Here is a 27,001-nt window from a genome sequence, read left to right as displayed (position 1 = left end):
GAGGACCTCTATTCAAGGGGTAGTTGTGGAAGGCATTCTTGAATTATTCCAAGCCTTAGGAGAAAGCTTTCAAAATTCATCAAGTAGAATGTTTGCTATAGATTTATAGTGATTTACCTTTTCATGTTATCATGTGGAGAAAGTTTCCTTTCCATCCTTGGTTGTTGCAACGAATATGTCCCCCTTGTTGGGGTCTTTAAGGATCACTCCAACATGACCATGGACATACACCAGGACAGATATATGAAGTTATGAGGGTTATTTTAGTTCTAATCCTGAGGGGGGGGGCGCTCTGCACACCATGCAGGGGGCCACATGGGAGGAACACCAGGGGAACAGATTCGACCAAGCTGGTGGGAAGCCAAGAGGGCATGAAGACCTGAAGACAAATGTCTTGTTGGGGTTCAGGATGGAATAATCAGGGAAAGGCACGTGGGGGCAGCTTTTGTGTCTGTGAATATCTTCTGGTCACATCCAGGGGAAGGCAAGAAAGAGCACTTGTGGCAGGGACCAGCCTTACCACACTGGTGCATCTGCTCAGCTGGGCAGGGTGTTAACAGCCTGGTGAGGGAGTGGAGGCACTGGGAAAATAAAACACTTTAAAAACATAGAGCACACCTAGTTTGCTTAGTGTATTAAGAACAGATTTCAGTGATATCAAGTGCTTTTTCTGCATGCGTTGAGATGACCATGTGCTTTTTTCCGTTTTTCTCTTAACAAACTGGTTTGCATTAATTGGTTATCCGATATTAAACAAACTTTGTATTTCTATAGTAAGTTCCTCTTGCTCACAGTGTGTTATACTTTCAAAGGTATCTCAGGATTCAGTTTACTGGTATTTTGCTTAGTGCTTTTCTGGCAAATTCTTAAGGAATATTAGATTGTAATTTTCTTTTCTCATAATGTCCTTGTTGGGTTATGGGTCAAGGCTGTGTTGTCCTCCTATAATGAGTTTCATAGAATGAGCTGAGACATGACCTTTCTATGTTCTCAATGAGTTAGGTAAGATAAATGTGTTTGGGAAAATTTAGCAATAAAACATTCTAGAACTGGAAAACATTTGATAAGTAGAATTTTACATACAAATTCATTTTTTTGTCATTTTTCTCCTGCTTGGTAAAAATAAAATATTTTTTAGCCATTTATCCCTTTAATTTACATTTTCAAATATTGCCATAAAGTGTTCATAGTCCTCTTTCCTTTCAAGGTCAGTAGGATTTATAGTGATTTACCTTCTCACGTAATACTTGTAATTTTTTTGCCTTCTTTTCTCTTGATTAATCTGACTACAGGATCATCGGCTTTATTAGCATTGTCAGAGAAATAATTCTTGACCTCATTAATTTTCTCAATTAAATTGCTTCTATTTTCTGTCATTACTTTCTGCTCCTTGATATTTTCTTCCTTTCACTTTTGTTGATTTCTGCCTGGTATTCTGATGATTTGTTGATGTGGATACTTATGTAGTTGGTTTTCAGATCTTCTTTTCTAATACACGCATTATACCTTTAACAGCATCTCACACTTTTAATGTCATATTTGCCTCATAATTCCCTTAATAATGTTGCCTAACTTCCTTTGTATTCCTCCTTGCCTGTGAGTTCATTAGGGTGTATTGCTTAATTTCCACCCATTTGTGCAACTTTTTTTTTGTTTTGTTACTATGCATTTCTACTTAACTTTACTGTGATCAGAGAACACATTCTATATGATTTTTGACCTTTGAAATGTGTTTGGTCTTGTTAATCCTGCAGCACCTGGTAAACGTGGGTAAATGTTCAATGTGCATTCTGTGAATTCCAGGGCTGTTGGCCAGAGTGTTCTAAAGAGATCAATTAGGTGAGATTTATCAACGCATTTCCATGTCTGCTTTCTTACTCATCTTTATCAGCCTGTTCTACCGGTTACAGAGAGGGTTCATTCATTAGAATCTTACTTACTTCTTCCAGTTTAGGATTCTCGCATCTTCTTATAGTGTGATTCTTTTATCACTATGAAATATGTTTTTATCTCTAGCAACATCTGTTTTTATTGAGTTCATTAGGTTCACAGTGCCTGCTATTAATATGATTCATATGCAAATTTTGCAATTTTTTATTTCTTGAAAATTTGGGGTCCTTATATACATACAAACTGTGTCACATTTAAATGGTTTAACTGGGATTTTTAAAAGAATTTAATATATGCATATTACTTCAAGTGTTTATTCATATTTTGTGAAATTATTGACATGTTTAGATGATAGACTATCATATTACTACTTTGTTGTTTTTATTTTCCCCAACTGTTTGGTGTTTCTTTTTCTCTCCTTTGTTGCCTTATTTTGAATGAAGTATTTTGCCTCTATTGGCTTGTTAATCATTTATTCTTTAACTCTTTTTTTTAGCAGTTACCCTAGAAATTACAAATTATATCATTAATTTATTAGTGTATGCTATAAATTTATTAGTGCATTCTATAAATTTGTATTTTGACTGCCTTCCAGAAAATGGGAAGGACTCAGAGAACTTTAATTCCACTTTCCACTCCTTCCTTTTGTGTTATTATTGTCTTATGTTTCAATTTTGCATACAATTAAAATCCCACAAGACACTACAAATTATTGTCTTCACCAGCTAATATTCCTGTAGATTTATTGCATATTTACCATTTTTGTTTCTCACAATTCCTTCCTGTACTTCAAGCACCCACCTGGGATCTTTCTTCTTCCTCCTGAGGAACACTCTTGAAATATTCTTTTAGTGTTGTTCTGTTGGTGGCAGATTCTCTCAGGATGGTTTCCTAAAAGCATATCCCATCTTCATTTTTCAAACAGCTATCTTGACATCTAATCAACATAAAAGAAACTGAATATATTTTAAACATACAATTTGGTAAACTGTGTCATGTGTGTACTATATAAAGGCATTGCCACAGAAATGCGATGCACAAGTTTTCATGTTCCTCTTTGATACTCCAGATGTGGAACATAACTTTAGGGAAACTTAGATCCAACACATCTTTTCCTGGGCCTTTGCACTGGGTTTGGCACAGAACCAGACAAACACCCACAGTTTCCTGGGACAGCGTAGTAATAACTATAAGAGCTAACACTCACACCATGCTTTTATGTGCCAGACACTCTTCTAAGCACTTTACCCATTTTAATACTTAGCTGATTCAGTTTAATCCTCATCATCGCTCTGTGAATTAGGTACCATAATTGTATTTACTTTTGCAGAAGCCCAGGCGTGGAGTGCGCTGGTGTACTCTCGCACAGCTCAGGTGGGCACCAGAGCCCTCTAAAATTATGGCTCACTTGGACTGGTGAACATCTTCCACCTGGAGACTTGCAGGTGTCCCAACAGCAAACACAGATGTATTATTTTCAACATCTTTGTCTTATTTTTATTTTGTAAAATTTAGAAAATATGAGTTAAGTGTACAAAATAAAATTTAAATTACCACCAACTACCCACAGATGGCTACTTTTAGCAATTAATGGTATGTCCTTTTAGCCTTTTGCTATTATAAATAATACCATGTAGACATCTTTGTCCATAAACCTCTGTATGTAGCCATGATCATTTATTTCAGATAAATTCTGAGAACTAGAAATGCTAAATTAAAGAACACAAAATACCCTCAGACTTCTGATGCCCTCACTACTGATAACTGGGTGGGCTGGGGCACGGGAGAGGGCACACAGTAAGGAGATGAATGTCAAAGTAGACAAATGTCAAAAAAGCAAAGTGCGAGAAAGAATATTCCAGAACCAAAGTATGTCAAAATAGTCCCCAAAGGATCTCTGGTATGATGAATCTACAGTATCTGTCTAAGATTTTCCTCTTAGAAAGAGAAAAACTATTTTACTTTTTTTTAAAAAAAATAGCTTTGCTTACATAGAAAGTGTGGAGACATATAGCCTTTTATGGCTTTTCCATCATCTGCCTGCCTGTCAGTTTTTAATGATAATCTTTATATATATATATATATATATATATATATATATATATATATATATATACACATTTGTGTATTCGTTTTTATGTGGTGCCTCACACATACAAGGCAAATGAACTACCACTGAGCCACACACCCCAGGCCCTTGTTTATACTATTGATGATATTGCTCCAATTGCAGATTGTGTTCACTTGGGCAAAAGAATCATAACTGTGTGTGTTCTCATATACAGTCTGGACTGACAACCTCAGGCCCAGCTTCTGCTATTGCTCCTAGGGGTAGCAGTTTCCCTGCCAGGCTTTGTTTGGAGATCCTCTGGGGGTGGCCCTCTGGAGTGCTGAATGCCATCTTTGTTTAAAGGGGTAGGAGGGAGAATAATCTTATTCTACCTAAGAGAGTAGACAGTAAACCGATGCCGGGTTTCCATTGCTGTTGGAAAAAGAACAGTAAATGACAGCAAAATTGAATAGCTTGTTACTTGCACGGTATAAATTACCCAGCGGAAGAGATGTGTTGAGAGGGAGAGTGAGGATTTGATCTCTGCCTTTCAGTTTTCAGTCATTGTCAACCACCAAGTACAAAAGTTGGCTCAGCAAACCTTGGCTTCATCCAGGATACTAGGGAGCAAGCCAAGAGATTTTTTTTCCCCTGCTAAGTTGTTCAGGATTGGTCTTTTGTGGATATGTTTACATTGGTGAATGAAGTCAGAGTACTTTAGCCTTTTCGCTACAGTAGTGCTTTTCAAACTGTGGGCTGGGCCCCATTAGTGCATAATAAAATCAATTTAGCAAGTCATTGCTAACCTTCTTTTAATGAAGTAGTATACAAAATAGAATCGTCTCGGGTAGAGTCCAATGGAATAGAAAATATCCAAGTGCATCACACTTGGATTGATGAGATTTTTGTGGAACTTTTGTTTTAGTTAGACATATATTTACACTCCTAAATATGTGTGTGGGAGAAGACTACAGATTAAAACATACTTTTTATTGTGGATCATGGTCAAATCATTACTATTGGGAGCTCAGTACATTTAAATTTGTATCCCATTTTGTGAAAATATTTTTTTTAATCTAGTAAGTTTTCCAAAAACATTTGTTTTGAATTTTGAAGGTCATACTTTAGAGTTTGATGTTGAGATGAACAGGCAAAGCCTTCATGTGGATATAGAGAGTAATGGTTTTCTTGCTGACCAACTACAAGCAGAAAACAAATATGGTGTATCTGAATCTGTCATTACTAGGGTATTACTGTATTAAAGGCAACTCAAATGTCAGAAAATTTCCCAAAGTAAAAGAAAACCACCTCGTGAAGTTAAATATCAACCCATAGTTTGAAAGATAACTTATGATTTACTGTATACCTATTTTCTATGATTGTGATTAAGAATTTGCCAAACAATAATCTCTCATAGGGAGACTTGTTTGTAATAAGATGTGCTAATTTTAAAACTTCACTATGATGATAAGAGAATAAATTTGCAAAAAATTTCCCCCTAATTCAGCTTAATTCAACCGTGTGTTATGTGCTTGTAGATAACATTAAGTGAATTTATGCACTTGGGTAAGCAGTAACTAGCAATCCAAATGTTTGTAACTAAGTTTCCTGCATGTGAGAAAGATGCGCAAAAATTCGTGTATGCAGATCATACAAGTATATAATACAGTCAGCCCAGTATACCCATTCATTGGTCTTTTATCATTATGAAGCTAAAGAATAGTCAATACAATAAATAATAAGAGTAGCTCTAGAAAAAGCCTTAGAGCAGAGACGTAAGTTTCATCTTGAATCTATTGGCAGTGGCTGCCTGAGGTGCTGTGTAAGACAGATTTGGAGGTTGTGTTTGGACTCTGTTGTTAGAAGAGGTTGTGTCTGATTAGTACCATGTGTGATGAACATGTCAGGGGAACAGCAGTGACATATATACCTGATGTTTCCGTTGGAACTTTTCAGCTTAGTAAATCTTCATGACATCTTGGAAACATGAATTCGCTTCTTTCATGTTATAGAGGGAAGGAAAGGAACAGTAGCAGATGGATATTGCCCAGAATTAAACCTTCCAGAATCTCTTCTTTGCTCTTTTATTATTGTTGTTGTTGTTGTTGTTATTTCTGTTCACCTAGAATATTTGTTTATATCAGACCTCATAAATATTTGCTTCTGATTCCCCTTTCCATTCCCACGGCCACTGTGATATTTTTATATCTCCATTAGAAGAGACTTTCTAGATGGCTTGCTTGATTCAGGAGCTTAAAATTTTGATGGGGCCAGTGGTCATGGATGCCACTGAAAACCATGGGAAAGCTCTGCACCATCTCTCAGGAAATCGAATGCTTGCACAAACTTCTGCAAATTAGTTAAAGAGGGCTGTGAAATCCCTGAAGTCTACACTTAATTAATAACCCTGATCTAGTTTCTCTCTCTCCAACCTATCCCTCCGATTTCTATTAGCATAATCCTCCTAGTGCACAATGTAGATGTTACCCCTGCTCAGAACCATGAAATCTCCTACTGCCTTCAGAACAAAAGTCCAGTCTTCTTGGATTAGCATTCTGAAGCTTTTCTGAATGGCCTCATTTCTGCCTTCGTAGCCTCATCACTAGTCTCCACCCCAGCCTCCCGCTCCTAAGTACTCAGCCTTCGTAGCCAAACCAGAATACAGGCCGTTTCTTTTTGGTGTTTCCTGCACTGTCCCCTCTGTTGCTGCGGCTTGAGCTTCCTTCCCCTTATTCTCTCTATCCAGAACTTTCCAGCCCTCATACCGCAGTGTTTAATTCTGGTGTTTATGAATGTGGCACTCAGCACCGAGCACATTCTAGCATGCCACATATCACAAAGGTGTTTTCACCTGTTTGCTCCCAGATCCTTCCTTCACTTGCCCTGTTCTCCAGAGACACTGCCTCCTGGGGACTGTGCCTCCTCTGGGTCTAATCATGGGAAGGCCTTGGAGGGAGAAAACAGATCTGAAGCAAAGGGGAACTCAGGATGTCTCCATTCTCTGCATTAGACGGGATCTCTAATCATAGTCATGTCTCCTCTGTGGCCCCAGCTCTTACTGGACAGGCCCATTAGGCTATCCATCTCTGTTGGGTGGCCCTGCACACAGGGTTCCAGTATCAACATCTGCCTTCTTATACTGAGAGTTAGGGGTTTCCTGTCATTGCTGAGTTCCTATGCCTCCTGCTCCTTCCTTCACCTGTATAATCAATTGCATGCATATGCTTCTTGTATTTAAATGCTTAAACCATCTTATAGTTATACTCTGAATACACTTCCCAGTTGGCATTTGGAGAACATTTGCTGAATTTTATTGCCTAATTCCAAACCAACTTCTATGTGGGCATCTCTTTTTTGAGTGCCACAGGGGTGAGTCCTGTAGCAGTTATCTAATGCATAATAACATCACTTGAGGTTCCTTTGGGGTAATGACAAATTACCCCAAAATTCAGAAGTTTGAAACAGTTAGTATTCGTGAGAGTCCACAAGTCTAAGGAAGGGTTGGCTGATTGGTTCTTCCAGACCCAGCAGGACTCACTCAGACACCTGTGGTCAGCTGTATGTCAGCTGGGTGACCTGACAGAGACAACTGATGCAAACCAACTACACTGTGTATTTCTCACCCAAGACAGGGAGCTCAGTCATGTTCTCATGGCAATCATACTTTTTCATACTTTTTCAAATTGATATATATGCAGCATATCTGACAATATCCTACTTCGTAAAACATGTCACATGACCAATAACAGGATCAAAAAGCACATAAAAATATTCAGCCTCTTCAAGAGGCAGAACTACAGTGACATGATAAAGGGTAGATGAAGAGAAGGACGGAGCACTGGGCCTAGTATTAACAATGCTATGTCGTAGATTAAAAAAATAATAATAATAACTTTTAAGAGGATAGCTCTCATGTTAAGTGTTTTACCACAATTTTAAAAAAGAAAACAAAAAGCAAAACTACAGAAAAAAAAAATCCGTCCTGCATTAACAAAGCTTTCTCAAGCAAAACCAAAAGAATTAAGAGTCTTTGGCATCAGTATACCAGTGTCAATAAGAATGTATTCATCAACCCAGCAGAAAAAAATGCATGGATAAATCATAGGGAGAAAGACAGAAGGAAGGAAAGAAAGAAGGAAAAGGTGGGAGATAAATTCACAGAATAAGACAAAGGCTTTTAAAGATATCAAAAGATTCTCAACTTTATTTACCCCAGAGATGTGTGAGTTCAAACTCACATCAATATATAAAGAATAATGTTGGATAACGATAACGTGTGTTATCAAAGGTATGGGGAAACAGTGACTTTCAGACACAGAATATAAATTGAAACAACCTCTGTGGAGTCTAATTCAGAAATGTCAATCAAAATGTAAAAGCGTGCATACTCATTAAATAGCCAATTCCATTTCTCCAGGTTTGTCCTACACCTTACCTTATGGGTGAGAACTGGCACTTGTGCATAGTGATACACTGAAGTCCTATTTGGAATAGCAAAAGGAAAGACTTCGCTGGCCTTCAATAAGTGTGATTTTGATTTAATGATATAAGGAGAAACTGTAACTGTCAAGATAAAATTTTAAAAGAATGTATAAGTCCTTTTAAAACAAGCAAAAGAGACTAGGGCTGTAGCTGAGTGGTAGAGTTCTTGCCTAGTGTGTGGGAGGCATTGGGTTCCATCCCCAGGACCATCACAGATAAGGAATGTCAGCTACTCATTCCACTCAGTCTATCTCAGGCTACAGACATCAGATTCAAGATGAATATAATGAACTTTTGCCATGTCATTAACCCTGAAGAAATAAATTCAATATAAATGTAGCTCCTTTAAAACTTTGCAATAAAATGCTCATTATGTATTTGCCAGTTTATTCTGTGCAGTTTCATATGCACAGAGTTACTGCTCTCTCCCCTCAAAATAGACCAAATAAAGAGCCATTTATAAATAACAGATTAATAAACCAAGTCAAAAGGACTTTATTTATCCTTTAACCTTCAATTTGCTTTAATTGGGAGCAGCCATGGGAATTAGTGCCGACCTCACCTCGGGTCAGATGGCCTACCAAAATGAACTGTTTCATGCCCAGAAATAAATGTATTCCAAATATAAATATGAATCAGTTACAAAACAGATTCTTTTCAAACTACAAAATAACTGCACTGTTAATATATTTGTGCCCGAATTAAAAATGTGTAATGAACGCATGCTCTGAGCTAAAGTTGTCCAGGGGAGTGATTCTCATTTTTGCCTTGAAACTCATGTAAACAAAACTGGGAAGTCTCCTGTGAATGAGCAAATTCACAGCTTCTTCTTTTCTAAAGAGAAGACAAATTTAAAATGGATATGTTTAAGCTGGAAAGGCTTAGGATGTGACCTTGCTCCTTTAAATTTCATGACAAGGAAATCACATTGAATTTGTCTTCTTTGAAGGGCTCTGATACGATTTGTTCTCAGGGACAAATCATGGAAAAAAGATGCTCTGTTTGTATTACAGCAAAATTTGGAAGTCACCTCAGTGACACTGTTTTTCAGTTTCTTCTCAGCAGTTTTGTCTTTAAAACCTGAGCCTGTTTTCACAAGGCCCATGACATCAGTCTGCCTGGGTAAGATCCCTGCTAGGCTCTTGTTCACTGTTTGACTTTGGGCAAAATATCTAACCTTTCTCCGCCTCTTTTTTTCTCATCTTGAAAATGGATTTTAAATAATTTTACCTACCTCATATCATGAGGATTAAATTGCGAAATGAAGTGAAATAAGTAGCACAACCCAGACCACAAACTGCCGAATAAATGTTATATATTAATGCTTATTGTTGTTAATTACATCAGAATTCATTTTGTTTTCATGGAGTCAAGTTCATATATATTCTTCAAAGTCTATATCAGACTTACACTTTCAAATATGTTTATATATATATATATATATATATATATATATATATATATATGTATATGTATACACATAAATATGTTGTGTTTATGCAAAAGGCACTGTTTATTCTTAGACATAATGTCAGGGTAAGGATATATATTTACTCAAAATTTGCACAATGTCATAACAACAATTACAAACACGAGCTGCTTCTTGGTTTATTAATCTCCTCTTTTGAGCATGCTTTTAGGAGAGAGCATGCTTTTAAATGTTTTGGTCTTCAACCTCATGCTATCAGGGTTTCTGATGGTCTAGTAAACAGGGAAGTTGAAGGTGTCAGATTAGAAGGCTTATGACAAGAATAGTCGAGAGAAATCTTGAAGGAATGGGATAAATACAACTTCAGAATCTTCCTATAGATTGTTTAAAATGGAAGAAAATTAATAACAAGCCAGTCGATTTATAATAAAAATATGCATTGACTTTCTACATTTGGAGTGTGTGTTTTGCACTGTCATAATGTGGCAGAGTCAAAGTAAACACAAGGCAAGGTGACATCCTCAGGAAGCCCAGAGTGGAGCTGGGGATACAGCTCAGTGGCAAAGCACTTGCCTAGAAGCCCAGAGTTGAGTAGCAGAGAAAATCTGCACATACACACATGCATAAGCACACCCACACATAACCAACAATCACTTTAATGATATAACTAGTGCTTTTATGGTGCCATAAACGATGGGTGTTGGGGGAAAAGACAATAACCAAGTATATATTTATTCAACTCAGCAGTTAAAGGGAATGAGCTGCTCTAGATGATCAGGGTTAAAGCTCACATGCATAATGTGGAGTCACAAATCTAGATGGGGAGATACATATAGAGAGATTCATATCACACAGGTAATTAAAAACACACAAACACTGTTCATCGCCCTGGAAACATAGATATGTATGTGAATGCAAAAAAAAGTGTTCTGGAAAGGTATAAACAGATTTATGAACTGGGCTTAGGGTAGACTGGTCAAGGAGATTATACCTCTGCTCTATTTTTCTTAATTGAACACAAAGAACAGGAATTACAAAAAAAAAAAAAAAATGTTAACAGTGATCCACTCTGGGTGGTAGGAACCCAGATTTTCTCCGGACCTCAGGTTTTCCATGATTTCTAAGTTCACCTTAACAGACACTACAAAAATCATGGGGCCCCAATTGAAAAGCAGTTTCTCACTTGCAGTATAGACAGACACCGAAAGACATCTGCTGCCACATGAACAGATGCCACATCTGTTTGGCCGCCCAAGTCATCTTGTTTGTGTCTGTGGGAGGTATTCCCGATATGATCACACTTCACCCAATCTAGATGGTTCCATAGCTTGGAGCTCGGGTGGCTCCCCTGACATATGCCCTGATAGATCTGCCCTTTCCCCAGAGGTGCCACCCAGCAGTGTCTCTGCCATGGCAGGGATGCAGCATTTATCTAAGTCCTATCCCATGACCCAGCCTCTGACATAAAGCTGGGTCCACTTGAGCACAGAATTCCTAATTGGTTTGAAATTCACATTTGTCTTTCAGTCATCTTCCCAGGCTTGGGATCCAAAACTCATGGGTCTTGTTCCTGAAATTCCACAGAGAAATAGGTCTTTGGGAGCCAGGAAAGTTGTCCCATGCTTATAATATGTGATATCAGCCCTTGTGTTCAGGTCCCTTTCCCTGAAACCATGTCCCCTTCACAGTGAGATTTTTATCTTAAGTCAATTTGCATTTATTCAAAATCAGAGACAGGTCTGAAACCAGAAACTATTTAAGCATCGAAATCAGAGCAGCTGCAGATTAATCAAATGTTGGGAAAGTTTTAAAAACAAAACAACAACAAAAAAAAGAAAACCAACTTATATTTATCTTCTTGTGTTTCCTTTTCTCCAGGTCTGCGGTTTCCCTCCCGTCGGCTGACCTGCGTGGTGCCAAGTTCCACATGTGATCGAATGACGAAGAAGGTCAGATGCCAGGCTTGAGTTGGCTGTTTGCAAATTTGTGATTTTGACACTCTTGTACATTACAGGAACTGTCTTCCGATTGGTGGCATTGCTGCTTTCGTTATGTACCATAGTGAACTCTGTAGGTATTTGGGAGAAACAGAAAACATCAAATGACCTGGAAAAATAAAAGCATTAGAGAAAAGGAAGGGTAGCAATTCACTGAGGGAAAGAATAATCATAGTACAGTGGAAAAAACACTGTAGTATGATTTTTCACTTGTTTTTTCAACAACAGTCCTCTCCTATGGATCTAGTCCCTCATTCCATCACGGAATGCTAAAACAAACAAACAAAAACCATAAGAATTAGATGAGCCATTTGGTGAGAGCAAGTCGGAGAGGGCTAAGCCCCTGTGCAGCGCTGTTCTACTTTCTCTGCTGATAAATCCTCTGACTTCTCTTTTCGTCTTGAGGTGCGCATTAACATCAGGCAGCCGGCTGGAACTCTGGGTTATAATTTGGAGCCCAAGTTTGTTTTCATTATTAGAACAACACAGTTTCAGTTTGTCTCTGCATTTAAGGTTGTGTCAGCACTTTCCTTTCTGTGTTTATTATTTTTAGCAGTTTAAAAGCTCACCATGAAAAAAAAAATGGCTTTCTGGCAGGAGGGTAACATCCAGGCTTGGCCAGGGCCTGGTGGAGTCTATAGAAATGCTCACTGGCTGCCGGAGTCGGCTCTTTTGAATGCTGTCTTTGTGCCTCCCCTCACCCATGGCCTCTGGCCTATTGTCTAGGCGCCTCGGTTGGACTGGTGCTATCTGATTGTAACCAGTACTAATATTACAGTGCTTGGTGCCCAGGCTCTCCCTGGGGGGGGCCTGTCTGGCTGCCTCTGTCTTCCAACCCTTCCAACCCTCCCTGGAGGGGACCAGTCACAGTTCTCATATCAGAAAACACGAATGGTGATTTATGGAACATTCTGGAAAAGGGGTCATTAAGAGTCTTTGAGACCCGTGGTTCTCATATATAGGAGAGTTCCACTCCTCAACCCCTTCTTCATCCCACCCCCAATCAAGGTGACTTCTGTGGTCCTCCACCCCCACCAGGAAACCCAGGGCACCTCAGAATAGCTGCACACATATTTGCAGGGCAGTTCCCTTAATTTACAGATGAGGAAACTAAGGAGAGTTTTCTATAGATGCTCAAAACATGAGGCATTAGGTCCAAAAGAGTTCACAGCCTACTAATCAATTTTACTTAGTTCTAGAAAAGGCATAACCAATTAATGGTGATAGCAATCAAAACAGTGGTTACCTTGGGAGGGAAAAGGGGATTGATGGATAAGAAGCACAGGGGAATTTTCTGGAATGATGGAAATGTATATCTTTATACAAGTGTGGGTTGCATGTCGTTTATCAAGACCCATCTGTTCATTTTAATCTATGTAAATTATACTTCCATTAACAATAAAAACAAAGAGGGAACATAAAGCAAAAAATAAATTAGACATTTAGTTAATGGAAATATTGTCTCCAGAAATTGACTGTGATCAACTTTCTTAAAGCTATTTGGGCTATTTATTGAGTCGGGTCTAAGATCATTATATAAAATTTCTGAAAATCAGAGACTATGCTGTTGTTCTTCCAGTATTTTCTTTGTCCAATAATCACAAAAACAGGGGAAAATTTTTTTCTCAGATAATTTCACACAATGAATCACTGAATACGCTTTGGAGTCTCCCGACCTGTAACGTGGTTCAGGTGTGCTCCATGGGAGTTTGGGGAGTGGAGTTTTGGGAGTTTGGGGAGTCCTGATTACAACACTTGATTCCACAGCCACAGAAGCCAAAGTTCCAGGATCCTTACAGAGGCACCATTTTCAAGATGGGGTCCTCTGAGTTTTAGTGACTCTGTGACTTTTTTCTCCGCTGCAAAGAGTGCTTTGGGGTGAGGACAATTTTATTGGTTTAGATATTGGTGCCTCTCTATCAAATCCTATCTATATAAAGGGATCCACAAGTAAACACATGTGACATATATTACACATATTACATTTCCATTCTGGTTTATATTATTTCCTTAGTCAGCCAAATGATATGGAATGATAAAACTTTAAGAATTAGGCTTTCTCCTTCTAATCCATGCAGATAGACATGTACATTAGTCAGCTTTTCGTTGCTGTGCCACAAATACCCAACAAGAACAACTTAGAGGAGGCAAAGTTTATTTTGAACTTATAGGTTTCAAGGTTCAGTCCATGGTCCACCAACTCCATCACTCCAGGCCCAAGGTGAGCCAGAGCCACATGGCAGAAGCAAGTGGCAGAGGAAGCCACTCACCTCATGGTAGCCAGGAATCAGAGAGAAGGAGGAGCTGGAGTCACAAGACATTATCCCTAAGGGCGTGCCCCCTGACACCCACTTCCTCCAGTCATGCCCCACCCGTGTACAGTTACCACCCAGTGCAGTAGTCCTTCCAAATTATTAGCCCATAAAATGACTTAGTCCATTTATTAGGTCGTGATGCACATAATCTAATCATTTCACCTCTGAACAGTTCTCCATTGACACAGGAGCTGTGTGGGGACACCTCACATCCAAACCATCACAGTGTGAGTCCAGGCCTGGCACCGTTAGGACAATTCTGCAGGATCATGTTGATCCTGAGTGAGCCTCAGAGTGATGGATAGTCTTAGTGCCAACTACACCTCCCCCAAAAGAAAAATCCCTTCTCAGCCTCTTTCCAGAACTTTGAAATAATCAGAATTATCGTGAATAAGAGCAAAGATCAAAATATGCTCAGTGCCCTCTGGAGGTGCTGAGTGTATAAATGGTGATGGGTGGCTTCCATCCAATGCCACACTGATCATTGCCAGAGAAATGAGATGCCATAGTGGGACCAGGTCCCTGGATTGAGTATTGTCCAGTAATCTCTGTTTCACAGATATAAACCTCGTTTTGGTCATGCTTTCCTTTGACAAGTACTATTAATAATGCTCCAGAAATTCTTCCTCATGTTTTAATTTGCTCCTACACATCTGAGTGTTTTTTCAGTGAACTATAAAATGTAATATTCTTCTCATGTGTCTTACCAGAGTATAACTTCTGGTGTCTGGGGGTAAAAGACAGGCCTTCACTGAAACCTTAGAAAATGGGCCATCTTGGATTCATTGTGCTCTGGGCAAGTATCAAGTACCATCAAATAGTTGCCCTTTGACCTATCTCCTTGCCATAAGGGGTTTGACTCTCTCTAACAAGCACCTTCCATCTCCCTGAAAAACTTCGAACCGACCTTATTTAAATTCTCCCATTTATTCTAGAAGCCAGGCAATAAAATGGAAGATAATTATTTTGGTTGAAATTCAGCTAAGGATAGAGAGCAGGGCAGAGGAGACTCAGAAGCCAACCCTCCCTTTCAGTGCCTGTTGAGGCTGGCAGAGCAAAGAAACTGGTTTTTGAAAAGAAAATGGTGACATTGGTAGGAAGTAGCAAGAAAGAGTCATATGGAGCCAGAGCAGGAAGGATTTGAAGGTACTCAAATATTCCAGCCTTTGAGGCTGTTACTTTTCTTCAGAAAAGACAAACTGTCTACTGCTTGAGCGATTTCCCAACGAAAAGCCAAAGCCTTGCTCACCCCCAACACAGATCTACATGAACACAAGTTTAATTCCCTAATGAAGCGATGGCAGAACTGATTCATCTGCTAAAATGATTTTTTTTTCAATAATCAGGACATTTTTAACCCACACATACCATGTTTTGCCTGCATGTGACACAAATTTCCTAATCAAATCAAATTTAATTTAGCAAGAATTTTCTCCAACCAGTTTATTTTAATGTGCATAAGAGCAGAAATGAAATTACCTAATATAAGAATTTGAGCAGAACTTCCTTTTTTTTTTTTAAATTCCATTTGAAAGGACGTGTTTCACGTCATTGGGAGTCAACTTAACCAAATGGAAAATACCAAGGCAGTAATTGTCTTCTCCATTCCAGTGACTGTGGGCAAGAGGTCCTCCTGGAGCCAGTGTTCTCAAAATGTCTTTTTCCTCTCTCTCTCTCTCTTTCTTTCTTTCTTTCTTTCTTCTTGTGTATAATGCAACATGTGTAGTCAGATTTCAGCGATTCCTGAGCGTGGGAATGAGGGTAAAATGGCAATAATTAAGGTTCAACTTATTGACATTTTTCCCACTGATGTTTATAAGAAGCAACTGGGAAGGGCTTTTCACAAGTGGGATAATATCCTGGTTTGAGTTTTATCTCCTTTTCCTGTCTCCTGTTTTCTCTATTGGTACCATTGAGTTAGTAACAGTTTTAAAAAAAAAAAAAATCTGTCTGGCCGAAAAATAGCAAACACTTTGATGTGCATATCATTTTTATTCTCAGTTTCTGGGCAGGAAAACTGAGGGAGAAATGAAGCAATGAATGCCTAAATCTTCATTGTGTTGGGTGTTAGCTGAGATCAGCCCATCTATAAGCCACCATTTGTAGAAAGAGGAGCAGTAGATTAAAACAAATCAACATATCATATATATTAGGAAAATAGCTAAATTTATGAAGAGAATAAATATTAGAGCCTTCCATAATAGAAAACCATAAACAATGACTTAAACACACACAAAGTTCTCTTTTCTCTCCAGATCAAGAGGCATGATTCTATGATCATCCAGCACTCAGACTTCTTTCTTGCTGAATTGCTGAATTGCTTAGTCTTGGCACATGGCTTTATTCTCAAGGTTCCTTTTTGGATCAAGATAGTTGCTGGAGTTCTAGCCCTTGCATATAAGTTCTAGGCAAAAATAAAAAATAAAAAAACATGGAGAACAGGGAGATAAAAAGTACCCATTATCAGCTATGTGTTTCTACTGTAGAGGACCTTTTTAGAATTCTCTCTCACAATTTCTACCTATTATCTCGTTGGTTGACTCTATGATACAAGAGAAGCTGGAAAATGCTACTGAGTGCCTTTCCACCCAGGATGAAAGTGGAATCTGGTTAGGAAGAAACGTAGAGGCACTTAGTGGGCCTGGCAGTTACTGGAGGCAGCGTCTGATATGGAGAAGATCAAGGTGATGCTGTAGAAGGACAGATCTTATCTGAAGATTGGTAGTCCCAAAATCTGTAGATAGACTTACTTTCTAGCCAGGTGCATGCTGGATAAAAAAAAAGTGGGGGAAGGAGCAATAAAAGGTAGGTTTGAGGACTCCACTTCATGGTGAGAAGCTTTGTATTATTAGTAAAGTGGTATCAGGGACAGGACACAATAAATGTATGTGATAGAATTAGTGAAGAATGAAGTGACCATGGAGAAATGTGTTCACCAATTAGCTGTTCAATTTAAAACTATGTTTAAACATGTATATATTCAAGCACATGCGTGTGGTTGTGGGGATATGCATGTTCATACACATATGCATGTACATGGAGGGCACCTCAGAACAGACATCAACTAAGCTTCTAGGGGAGGGGATAGGAATAAGCAAAAAAAAAAATGTTGTATTGTGTTTTTCTATGCAGAAAATTGTCAGGAGTTAATGGTGCAGTCCGTCAGCCATGTCTAAGTAATGCCTCAATAAACACACACATACATCGAAAGCAACATAAAACTTTCCTAGGTCTCCATACCACTAAAAGCAATGATCTTCAGACTTTAACATCCAAAATAATCACCTGAGAGAAGGAAGCAAAACAGAAAAGAGGCAAAATTACAGACTTTTAAAGGAAATAGAAGGAAGAGGAGTTATGATGATAACTACAAAATCATCATAAGGAGCCAAGCGGGAAGACGTGGGAAAGTCAGGATGGGGGAGGAACCAGCTGTTAAGTTTCTAGGTTTTTTCCTTTCTACTTTCTTTCCTTCCTTCCTTCTTCCTTCCTTCCTTCCTTCCTTCCTTCCTTCCTTCCTTCCTTCCTTCCTTCCTCCCTTCCTTCCCTTTTAGGAGAAATAGATTCAGGAGTTTGATCATTATATTTTCATAAATTTTTAATTACAGGCTCCCAAGTAGAAAAAAAAAAAAAACCCAAATAATCATCATATCCCTTCAGTTAAGCCAGAGGGCAGCAGGTAATGTCTTGTCATTTACAGCTGACAAAAAGCAGGTCTATCTTTGATTTTCACAGGATGGAGCCAGAGCCCCCAACACAATTATTTGTAGATTCCCTGTGTCCAGAGCTCATGACATATCTGTATAAGCCCACACCCCAAGTGTGCATGATCCACAGGACCGGGCAAAATTGACCAAGTTGGTCAGTGCAAACTGTCAGTTCTGCGTGTTTGACATCCTTGGCTAAAAGGCAAAAATGATTTTTCATTTTAGCTTTTGTCATCAGCTACAAATGGAATAATTGGATTTCTGATTTTAACCCCATCTGATTGCATTTTGCAAAACTAATGTGAGTTCTGTGTTTTTCCACCCAGTGTTAGAGGGGGGCAGGTTTGGTTGGTTGCCTTGGCTGCCTGCTACTTCAGGTGGCTTCCTATTTAGCTTGCTGAGGCAAGTGTTGTGATTTCTTCTGTAACATCCTGCACAGGTCTCTCATTAAAAATAAATGCCTATACGCTTACGTATTAAAAGTATAAAGACAAGGATGGGAAAAATACACACCAACTGTAAAACAGTGGTTAGCTTAGTGCAGGGGATAGTGAAGATAGGTCATTAGCAATTTGATATGCTTTTACTTCTTATTGGAAGATGAAGTAAATAGAGCACATCTGAGTGGTGGGTACATGAGTGTCTATAATATTGTTTTACATACCTTTTTTTTGGTACTAGGGATTTAACCCAGGGGAAATTTACCACCCTGCTACGTCCCCAGTCTCCCCAACCCCTGTTTTAAAAACAGAGTCTCACTAAGTTGCTTAGGACTTGGTTTACTTGCTGAGGCTGACCTTAAACTTGCAATCCTCCTGTCTCAGTCTCCTGAGCTGCTGGGATTACAGGCATGTGCCACTGCATGTGGCTGTTTTATATACCCTTTAAAGATATGAGCTGTTTCATAATTTACATTTTTTTTTAAATTAAGCAAATGCCCTTCTTGGGGCTGGGGCTGTAGCTCAGTGGTAGAGCGCCTGCCTCGCACATGTGATTCAATGATTTTGATCCTTCACATAAAAATAAATAAATAAAGATATTGTGTCCATCTACAACTAAAACAAATAGCTTTTAAAAATGCTTTTCTTACAAGCAAAGTTAGCTGATTCCTTTAAATGAAATCACTGCTTTTAGTTTTGAGCAGTCAAAGATAGTGTTTCTCAAAGATAAACGTGTATTAATATCATCTAGAGTGCTTATTAAAACAGTTTCCTGGGTTCTACCCCCAAAGTTTCTGATTCAGTAGGTCTAGGGTGGGGGCTGAGAATCTGCATTTTAACAAGTTCCCCAGTGATGTAGATATTGCTAATCAATGAACTACACTTTAGGAACCACTAATCTATGATAATTTTTCATCAAGAAAAGTAGAATTTGGCTGACTGATCACTCCTCCATTCATTAAACAATTGTTTACTTTGTAACTAAGTATCGACTTCCACACTTGATCTAGACCAGGTATTTTACATAAAGATATGAGAATGACCTCTTTCTGATGGAAAGGAAGCAGAACTTCCCCCATGTAGCTGTGCAGGTTGGACACTGTGTGAATGGTGCCCCCAGTGGAACCCTGCAGCTCAGCCAGACAGGACAGTCCTGGAAGCTAAAAAAAAAAAAAAAATGTTTGCACAACAGTACTATGCATGCATGTGACTGTGCATGATTTTGAGAGATGAACAGAACTTCTGAGCCTGAGTATGAATTGGGAGCAGAGTCAGGAAAGGCTTCCTGGGTGATGAGAGTTCTTAATTGAGTCTGAAGAGATGAAGAGAATAAATGGGGAATAGAGAGGGAGCAGGCAGAGGAAATAACTTTTGCAAACACAGAAGCAGGATATGTAACCTGTAATAATATTGTTGAGAATTCAGGCTGGCAGGACAAGGGATGGTTGTCAAGAGTCAGATCAGAAAAATGCTTGGATCTTGATCTGAACAGCAGTAAGGGACCATTTTTTAAAAATCTTAAATAAAATAATGATTCAATCCAGTTTTATACATTCGAGAGTCCTATGGCCAGGGCAAGACAGATGGGTTGGAGGTAAAATTGGCCACAGCCAGCCAGGTAAACTGTCTCATTAGCACCCATGCAAAATGATGAGGGCTGAGCTTACACAGTTCTGGAGAGGAAGGGATGGATTCAGTAAATGGGACAAAAGTTAGAATTGACAAAAGGGTTGATTAAACCCAAGGGCTGATTAAAAAGCAGGAAGCAAGAGAGAAGCCATCAAAGACGACTTTAAGCAATTTGTGTAATGGGTGTATGTTGGCGCTAGTCTCTGATCTTGGGAAGGACAAGAGGAGACCTAAGGGCTGGAACAGGCGCTGGAGAATGAGACTAGCTTTGCACATGCAGAGTTTGAGGTATTTCTGGAACATTCATGTGGAGGCATCAACTGCTTACAGATAAATCCTGACCTGGAGACTTCAACTTGGACAATACCCAGTTATTAATCGCTTATATATCATTATAAATAATGCTGCAGTAGAGAGACATAAATGTCACCTTAATTTCTGATCATTTCCATAAGACGTATGGAAATTTCTAAAATAAAGGCTATTAGAAAATATAATCAAATTATTCAACAAAAGTTCATGTCATTTTCCTCTTGCTTTATTTAGCAGCTTAGAAGAGCATTCCTCTCCCTTCAGCTTTAGCCACAATCTCTCGTCTTCACACATTGGATACCACAGAGAAAGGTTTCTTTCCTGTGTGCATTTCTGATGACTGTCCATCACGTGTTTCTCTTTACCCAAGGATTATCTGTGCCCATTTTCTATGGGACATTGACTTTCTAAATTGATTTTCATAACTTTTTTTTCTCTGCTACATTCATTATGTCTACTATCTCTTTCCCACCTTATTCTTTGAAAATATGTTTTTCCAATTTCTTATTTGTCTTTGCTCAAGCAGTAGGTGACTCTTCTCTCTACCTGGAATGTTCTCAGGTATCCTCCATGGTACCTATTCGCTCCCTCCTCCTCTTGCAAGTTTTGATTCACATTGTATCCTCTCATCGAGGTCTTCTTCCCTGACCACCCTATTTAATACTTCAACATTCCATCAAGCACAGCCCTTGGCAAACCTGATCCCCTTCATTCCTCTACCTTTCTTTTCCCCATATAACACTTTTTACCTTTTCATGTACAAGATGTTTATTCTGTTGTCACATTCTTTATTTTTTTAGAACAGGTCTCTTTATGTTGCCCTGGCTGGTGAAGGCTCAAGTAGCCCCCCTGCCTCAGCCTCCCCAGTAGCAGGAACTATTGGCACGCATCACCACAGCCAACCTTGTTATCAATATCTGTCTACTATAATATAGCCCCTTTGATAACAGGGATGTGGGAGACCATCTTGTTTCCAGGGACATCTCAAGCACCTAGAATTATGCCTAATATGTGGTAGGTGCTCAGTACATGTCTGTTGAATGAAGGGAGTGTTTTTACATTCTTATCCATTGTCCTAGAATTTCAAAATTTAATCTATATAAATGTATCAGTTTTTCCTTTGTGATTCCTTTCATTGTTTTATACTTAAATAATCCATTTAGAAATCGGTTAAATATTCAGCTATACTTTAAGTTTCTTTTTTAGGTTTTCTTAAAATAGTTACTCTTCGAGTTATATGGTATTTATTAAAATATATAGTATGAGACTTAACTAGATATTTTCTCCCAAATTGTTCATATCTTCTCATTTTTTAAAATTGGTCTAATTCCGCAATTAATTTATGAGGCTACTTTCTAAACATCCTACATTAAATTTACACAGAAGGATCTAATTAGAACCTGTCTAGTCTGTTTCATTATCTCTGATGACTGTTTTAAAACCCTTTCCATTAGCATTTGCCAACAGTCTTGCAGAAAGTCTCTGGTTGCACTAGGAGCAAAATTCAGATTTCTGAAGTCTTAAAGGAACCCATTAGAAGCAGGGGAATGAGGAATAGTGCCCTTGCATTTACTTGGATAAAAAAATAAATAAATTTTTTTATTTTATCCAAAAATGTTCAACTCTTTCACAAATGATCTAAGTACCCAGCTTATGTTAAACACACATCTTTGCCTTTGTTGAGGCCTGTGTTGTGCTGACTGATTTCCTGATGCTCTCCATGGCAAAGATTTGAGAGGACCACACTAATGATCAGAAAGCTTTGACTTGAAATGTGAGGAGACCATGCCAAAGCCAACAATTTCTGGTTTGTGACTGTGCTTCCTGTTAATAATAAGTAGAGCAGCTCGTTACCAGCTCCCTTTGGGAAAACATGTTGTCATATAAATATTTATTAAGATTTTTACTATGCAAAACTCTGTGCCAATAGGAAGTGCAAAAAGTACAACCAGTTATACTACCCTGAAGGAACTTCACATTAATTTAGTGGATCAAGATACATATACACATAAAAAGATGAATAACAGTTCAAGTTTTTCATTGTTAGTTGTGTTTTGGGCAATTCAAAGTGAATGGAGCGGATACAACGTATTCAAGATGTTAAGAAGAGAAAGAGATGGTAGTGGATTGAAGTGGTCTATGAAACCTTTACTGAGGGGATTAGACTCTGTATCAAATCTAGAAAATAAGAAGAATTTGACTTTAATAGAAGGAAAGAAAGGGTGATTAACACAAAATCCTATTCATAGCATTTAGCAGTCATTTTATTTTCCATGCTGTTATTTGCTGCTGTTGTAGGCCATGGGTGCCTTATTTCTTGACTTTTGCTGTCTTATTCTTTAAAACATGTCTGAAGAGTTTTTATTCCTACTTTGAACATTTGACATCATAACATAGCTTCAGAGTCAAAATTAACCAGTGAGGAAAATCTAGCAGTCGTGGTCAGATTTAAAAAGATCATCCAAAGACCCTGAGACGGCTCTCTGCCCCTTTAAAACTATTTACAACTACATGAGGGTGGCCCAACCACTTCTCTTTTTTTTTCAGTTCTGTTTTTCTTCCTTTGAGAAGAAGCATTTCATGTGGTAGGTGTATCATGCCATCCACTAGTGATGGATGCTAACAGAGGGCAGATGGCAGCGATGAGCTTACCACCATGTTTTGGCAAACTTAACCTTTATCTCTCAATGAATTTTTTGTGAGAGTGATTAATAAATAGCAATTCATCTTAAAACACATATTTGGCAAAGCCCCAGAGAAAACATAGTCACAAACCATTCTCTTACACTGCTTCTTACTATTAGATGATAGACAGTCAGAAGTAGGAGATAAATCCAGTCTGAAGAGACAGGACCTTACTACATGGGCCCTGCTAAAATGATCCATTTCAGTCACTTTATCCAGATGTCCCCATTTAATCCAAAACACTATCACACATATTTTTATCTCCCTTTTAATTTTAAATAGTATAAGACACATTTTGCAGTAAAATAGACACAACATCGGAATATGCTTATTGAAAGCATTCACCTATTTTGATTTTCTGGTGACCAGGATTAAGAAATAGACAACCAACATGTTATATGGACCTTTAGTTTTCTGTGTTAAGTTTGGCCTCGCTGGTTCTTTTCTATATGAGATCTGTGGGCTATGAGTGATGGCCATTTTTATTTTGTATGTTATTAATGAAAAGCTACTGTTTCCCCACTAAAAGTAGAAGTGGAAGGAGTCAACACACATTTTCTACATGTGTGTATTATTTCACAATAAAAGAGGTTGGAGCAGAAGAAGCAATGATGACAAGATGGGCAAATGACATCTCCAAGAACTAGCAACAGAATTTCTCTACGAAAGGGAACCGTGTGTGTTAATGATTGGATTGATGTGCTTGGAGGTCAAAGGATACATCTCCGAGGTTCTGAGTGAACATGAGACTCTTTTGCTAGAAGCAAGGGAGGTTTGGGTTATTACTTCAGAGAGAGGAAGGAGGGAGAAAGGAAGAAAGGAAGGAAAGGTAGGAAGGGGAAAGGGAAGGAGAAAGACAAAGCCTCAGAGAAAACACAGAAGGCTGTAAAGTGACTCCTAGTCCTGACCCCTTCAGATCTGCAGTAAGGAAGCTCAGAAGGTTACTACATCTGTTATAGAAAGGATGCACCTTTGACCACAGTCAGTGTGGGGTGAACCAGGCAAATCAAGTGCCCACAGGGGTGGTATCCAAGATGGCTGGGAGGATCACAGAAATCTTTCAGAAGTGGGGTCCAGGCCAGAGTGGAATGGGGGTCTTTATCACCAGATGTAGCATCTTCTGTGGTTTGGAGCAGTGCCTCTCAAGGTTTTTGTTTTGTTTTGTACCGAGGATTGAACTCAAGAGTACTCAAACACTGAACCACATCCCCAGCCCTTTCTTGTATTTTATTTAGAGATGGGATCTTGCTGAGTTACTTAAGGCCTCACTAAGTTGCTGAGGCTGGATTTGAACTCGGGATCCTCCTGCCTCAGCCTCCCAAGCCACTGGGATTATAAGCATGCACCACTGTGCCTGGCCTTCTCAAATGTTAATGCTCATACAAGCCACCAGAGAATCGTGTTAAAGATGCTAATTCTTAACCAGGAAGTTTAGGGTAGGGCCTATATAATGCTTTTATTTCCCCCAAATTTTAGACTGTATAAGGGGACAGCCTGTGTTAGGGCTCAGAGGCCAACACGACCAGCCAGAAGTGGTTCCAGCCTGCCTCTGCATCGTATTTTATAGGTGTCTCTATTGTGGTCATCTTCTTTTGTAAGTACACTGCTGGGTGCCTGTCTTCCCCACTCAGCTGAGCCTTGGTAAAGCCACCTGTATTATTCATCTTCTTGCCCCTCAACCCCTAACTGCCAACACCTGCCACAGTGTTTGGTGCCAACAAAACTCTATTCATTTGGTGCAAATCATCTTCATAGGCAGCAGTCATATATTGAAAAAATTACATAAAAGCTTCACTTGACTTCCACTTGGTATACCTTATCTTTTTTTTTAGAATTCAGTGCTAATTAAGTTAGATAATATGTCCAATGATTTGAGTATCAGTATCAAATACATGACTACAGACATATTTACTTAGAATTGAAAAATAATTGGTATGATGGAAGGATCTATAAATGTTTGTATTTATCATAATACATGAAGTTTTCCCCCTATAATTAGCTATGGATTGAAAGAGATAAGTACTACTTTTAGTAAACCTTACAGGGAATCATTATAGTATTTTCAGGACAAATAAATTAGGCAGTAAATACTTATTTAGCAAAATCCTTCCATTTGAAAATAGCTGCTTTATGTAGCAAGTGACTGAATAAACTTAGGATCCATTTCATACCCAACATTATCCCAGAGAAGCTCAGATGTGAAGGGGGCTCTTTTGTGCAGATCCTGTGGAAAACAAGTATCTAGATGGACATTGGAAACAACCGGTAGATAACAAGGTGCTATTACAAGATCTAAATGGTTTGGGGGTAAGCTCTCAGACTTAATTTCTAAATCTTCCTATTTAGTTACATTTCCGAGACTTCCAGAGTCTTCTAGCAGAGATCCTGGGGAGCATCTGCACCAGTTTATGCTAACTATCAGTGTTTCTGATCACATAGAATCAGAGACTCCTGGAGATGAAAGGGTCCTTAGAGATCTCCTTCACTAGTCACTCCAAGTGTTTTTAGTAGCCAGTAACATTGGTACCACCTGGAGCTTATAGAAATGCAGAATCTCAGGACATACCTCAGTCTGGTATATCAGAACCTGCACTTACAAGATCTCCAGGTGAATTTATGCACAGTAACATTGGAGATTCCTAAGCCAGTACTCAATGCCCCTGTGCCCCACAGAGATTTTTTGCATTATGTCCTTGTTGTTGCTGCCCTAAGAATCTTCAAAAACACAACAGTCAATAACAGAGCTCCTGTCTTGCTTGGCTTGGGGGGCAGTTGCCATTTTAAAGGATAGAAATGCCACTCCCAGGAAGCAAAAAAAGAGAAGAGGTGTTTAGGAGCTCTGGTTGCCTAAAGTGTGTTAGAACAAGTCAATTCATTGAGGAAACCATGAGGGTAATTTCTCTGTGGGCCACTTGTCTGACATCACTACTTGGAAACTCTGGACACTAGTAGGCCTACTTTTTTAAATTTGTGGAGAGCAAAGAGTGGAGTAATGGAAGACAAGTGGGCAAGAATGTAATGCTCATGAGAAAAAAAAAATCACCTGTAGCTGAATTCACTCTAGAGTTCTGTACCTGTACCAATCTGGGACTGACCATTTACTAGCACTCAGTCTTTGCCACTTGCAAGAGGTGGCAGGATGTTGGGGAGGGGAGATGGAGCTAAAGGCTTTGATCTTTTCTGCAAAAGATTGAGATACAGGACTATGTAATAAAATGAGCATGAGGCTGTACCCTCGTATTGTTCAGCCACAGGAGAGACTCCTATAACCAACTCCTGTAACAAGAAATGACTTTCAGTAGAATGTTCCAGGTGAGTCAGAATCTTGATAATAACGACGAAAAAAAAAGTGCTCATGATAATATTCCTGTGCTCCTGGGCAAGTATCCCCTGAAGCAATCAGCTTTTTGTTCAAAGGGAAGAGCTCAAGAGAGATTGGTATGCCCCAAGACCTCAGACCCAAAGACAGTTTAGAGCTTCTGGAGGTCCCTAAAAGAAAAGAAGAAAGACTTTAGACACTTAATTGCCCCTATTCAGGGTCATCAAATAGAGGTGGGGGAAGCTGGGCATGGCTCAAGGCAAATACAATAAACTGGATGTTGATTTGTTTCAGGGGAAAAGAAACTATGCTTAACTCTTACCTACTTTTCCTAGGGACTTTTTAAAAATTATTCTTTTCTTCATTTGAACCTATGGAAACATAGTTTTGGAAAGGTAAATGGGCTTAAGCTTTCACTACTGGCTCATTTTCCTGGATAAAGTAATTAAGGAAACAAAGTGAAATTTATACCTTTATTATTGTTTCCCTCCAAATCAATATCTTATAAAAGTTGATTTTTTTCCCTCCAAATTCTTCTCCAGTTTCTTCCTTTATAAACTTGCTTAAAAATGTATTCAGAATAGCAATTTTTATGGACATCTGAGAATATTTTTCTTGGATACATACTATAACTCAGTGCTGTCCACTAACTACATAATATGAGCCACAAATTCAAGTCACAAAATGTAATATTCAAGTTTATAGTAACCACCTTAACAAAGAAAAGCAAGTTTAAAACTACATTT

General features: G+C 38.7%; 1 protein-coding gene across 5 annotated transcripts in view; it reads left to right on the top strand.

The window, feature by feature from the left end:
* Thrb (thyroid hormone receptor beta) overlaps positions 1-27,001 on the top strand; it is a 374,654-nt gene that overhangs the window by 138,771 nt on the left and 208,882 nt on the right. For all 5 annotated transcript variants that reach the window (XM_046467719.2, XM_046467722.2, XM_046467720.2 and 2 more), the window contains exon 2: positions 11,730-11,800. The gene's annotated coding sequence lies outside the window, so the exon portion shown is untranslated. The remainder of the gene's footprint in view (positions 1-11,729; positions 11,801-27,001) is intronic.

The sequence above is a fragment of the Marmota monax genome, unplaced genomic scaffold (genome assembly GCF_021218885.2).
Source record: "Marmota monax isolate L192 unplaced genomic scaffold, Marmota_monax_Labrador192_F-V1.1 WCK01_AAM20220418_F8-fsc00152, whole genome shotgun sequence".
Classification (NCBI taxonomy): domain Eukaryota; kingdom Metazoa; phylum Chordata; class Mammalia; order Rodentia; family Sciuridae; genus Marmota; species Marmota monax.
Note: the sequence above shows the minus strand (reverse complement) of the source record. Positions and strands in the feature narration are given on the sequence as shown.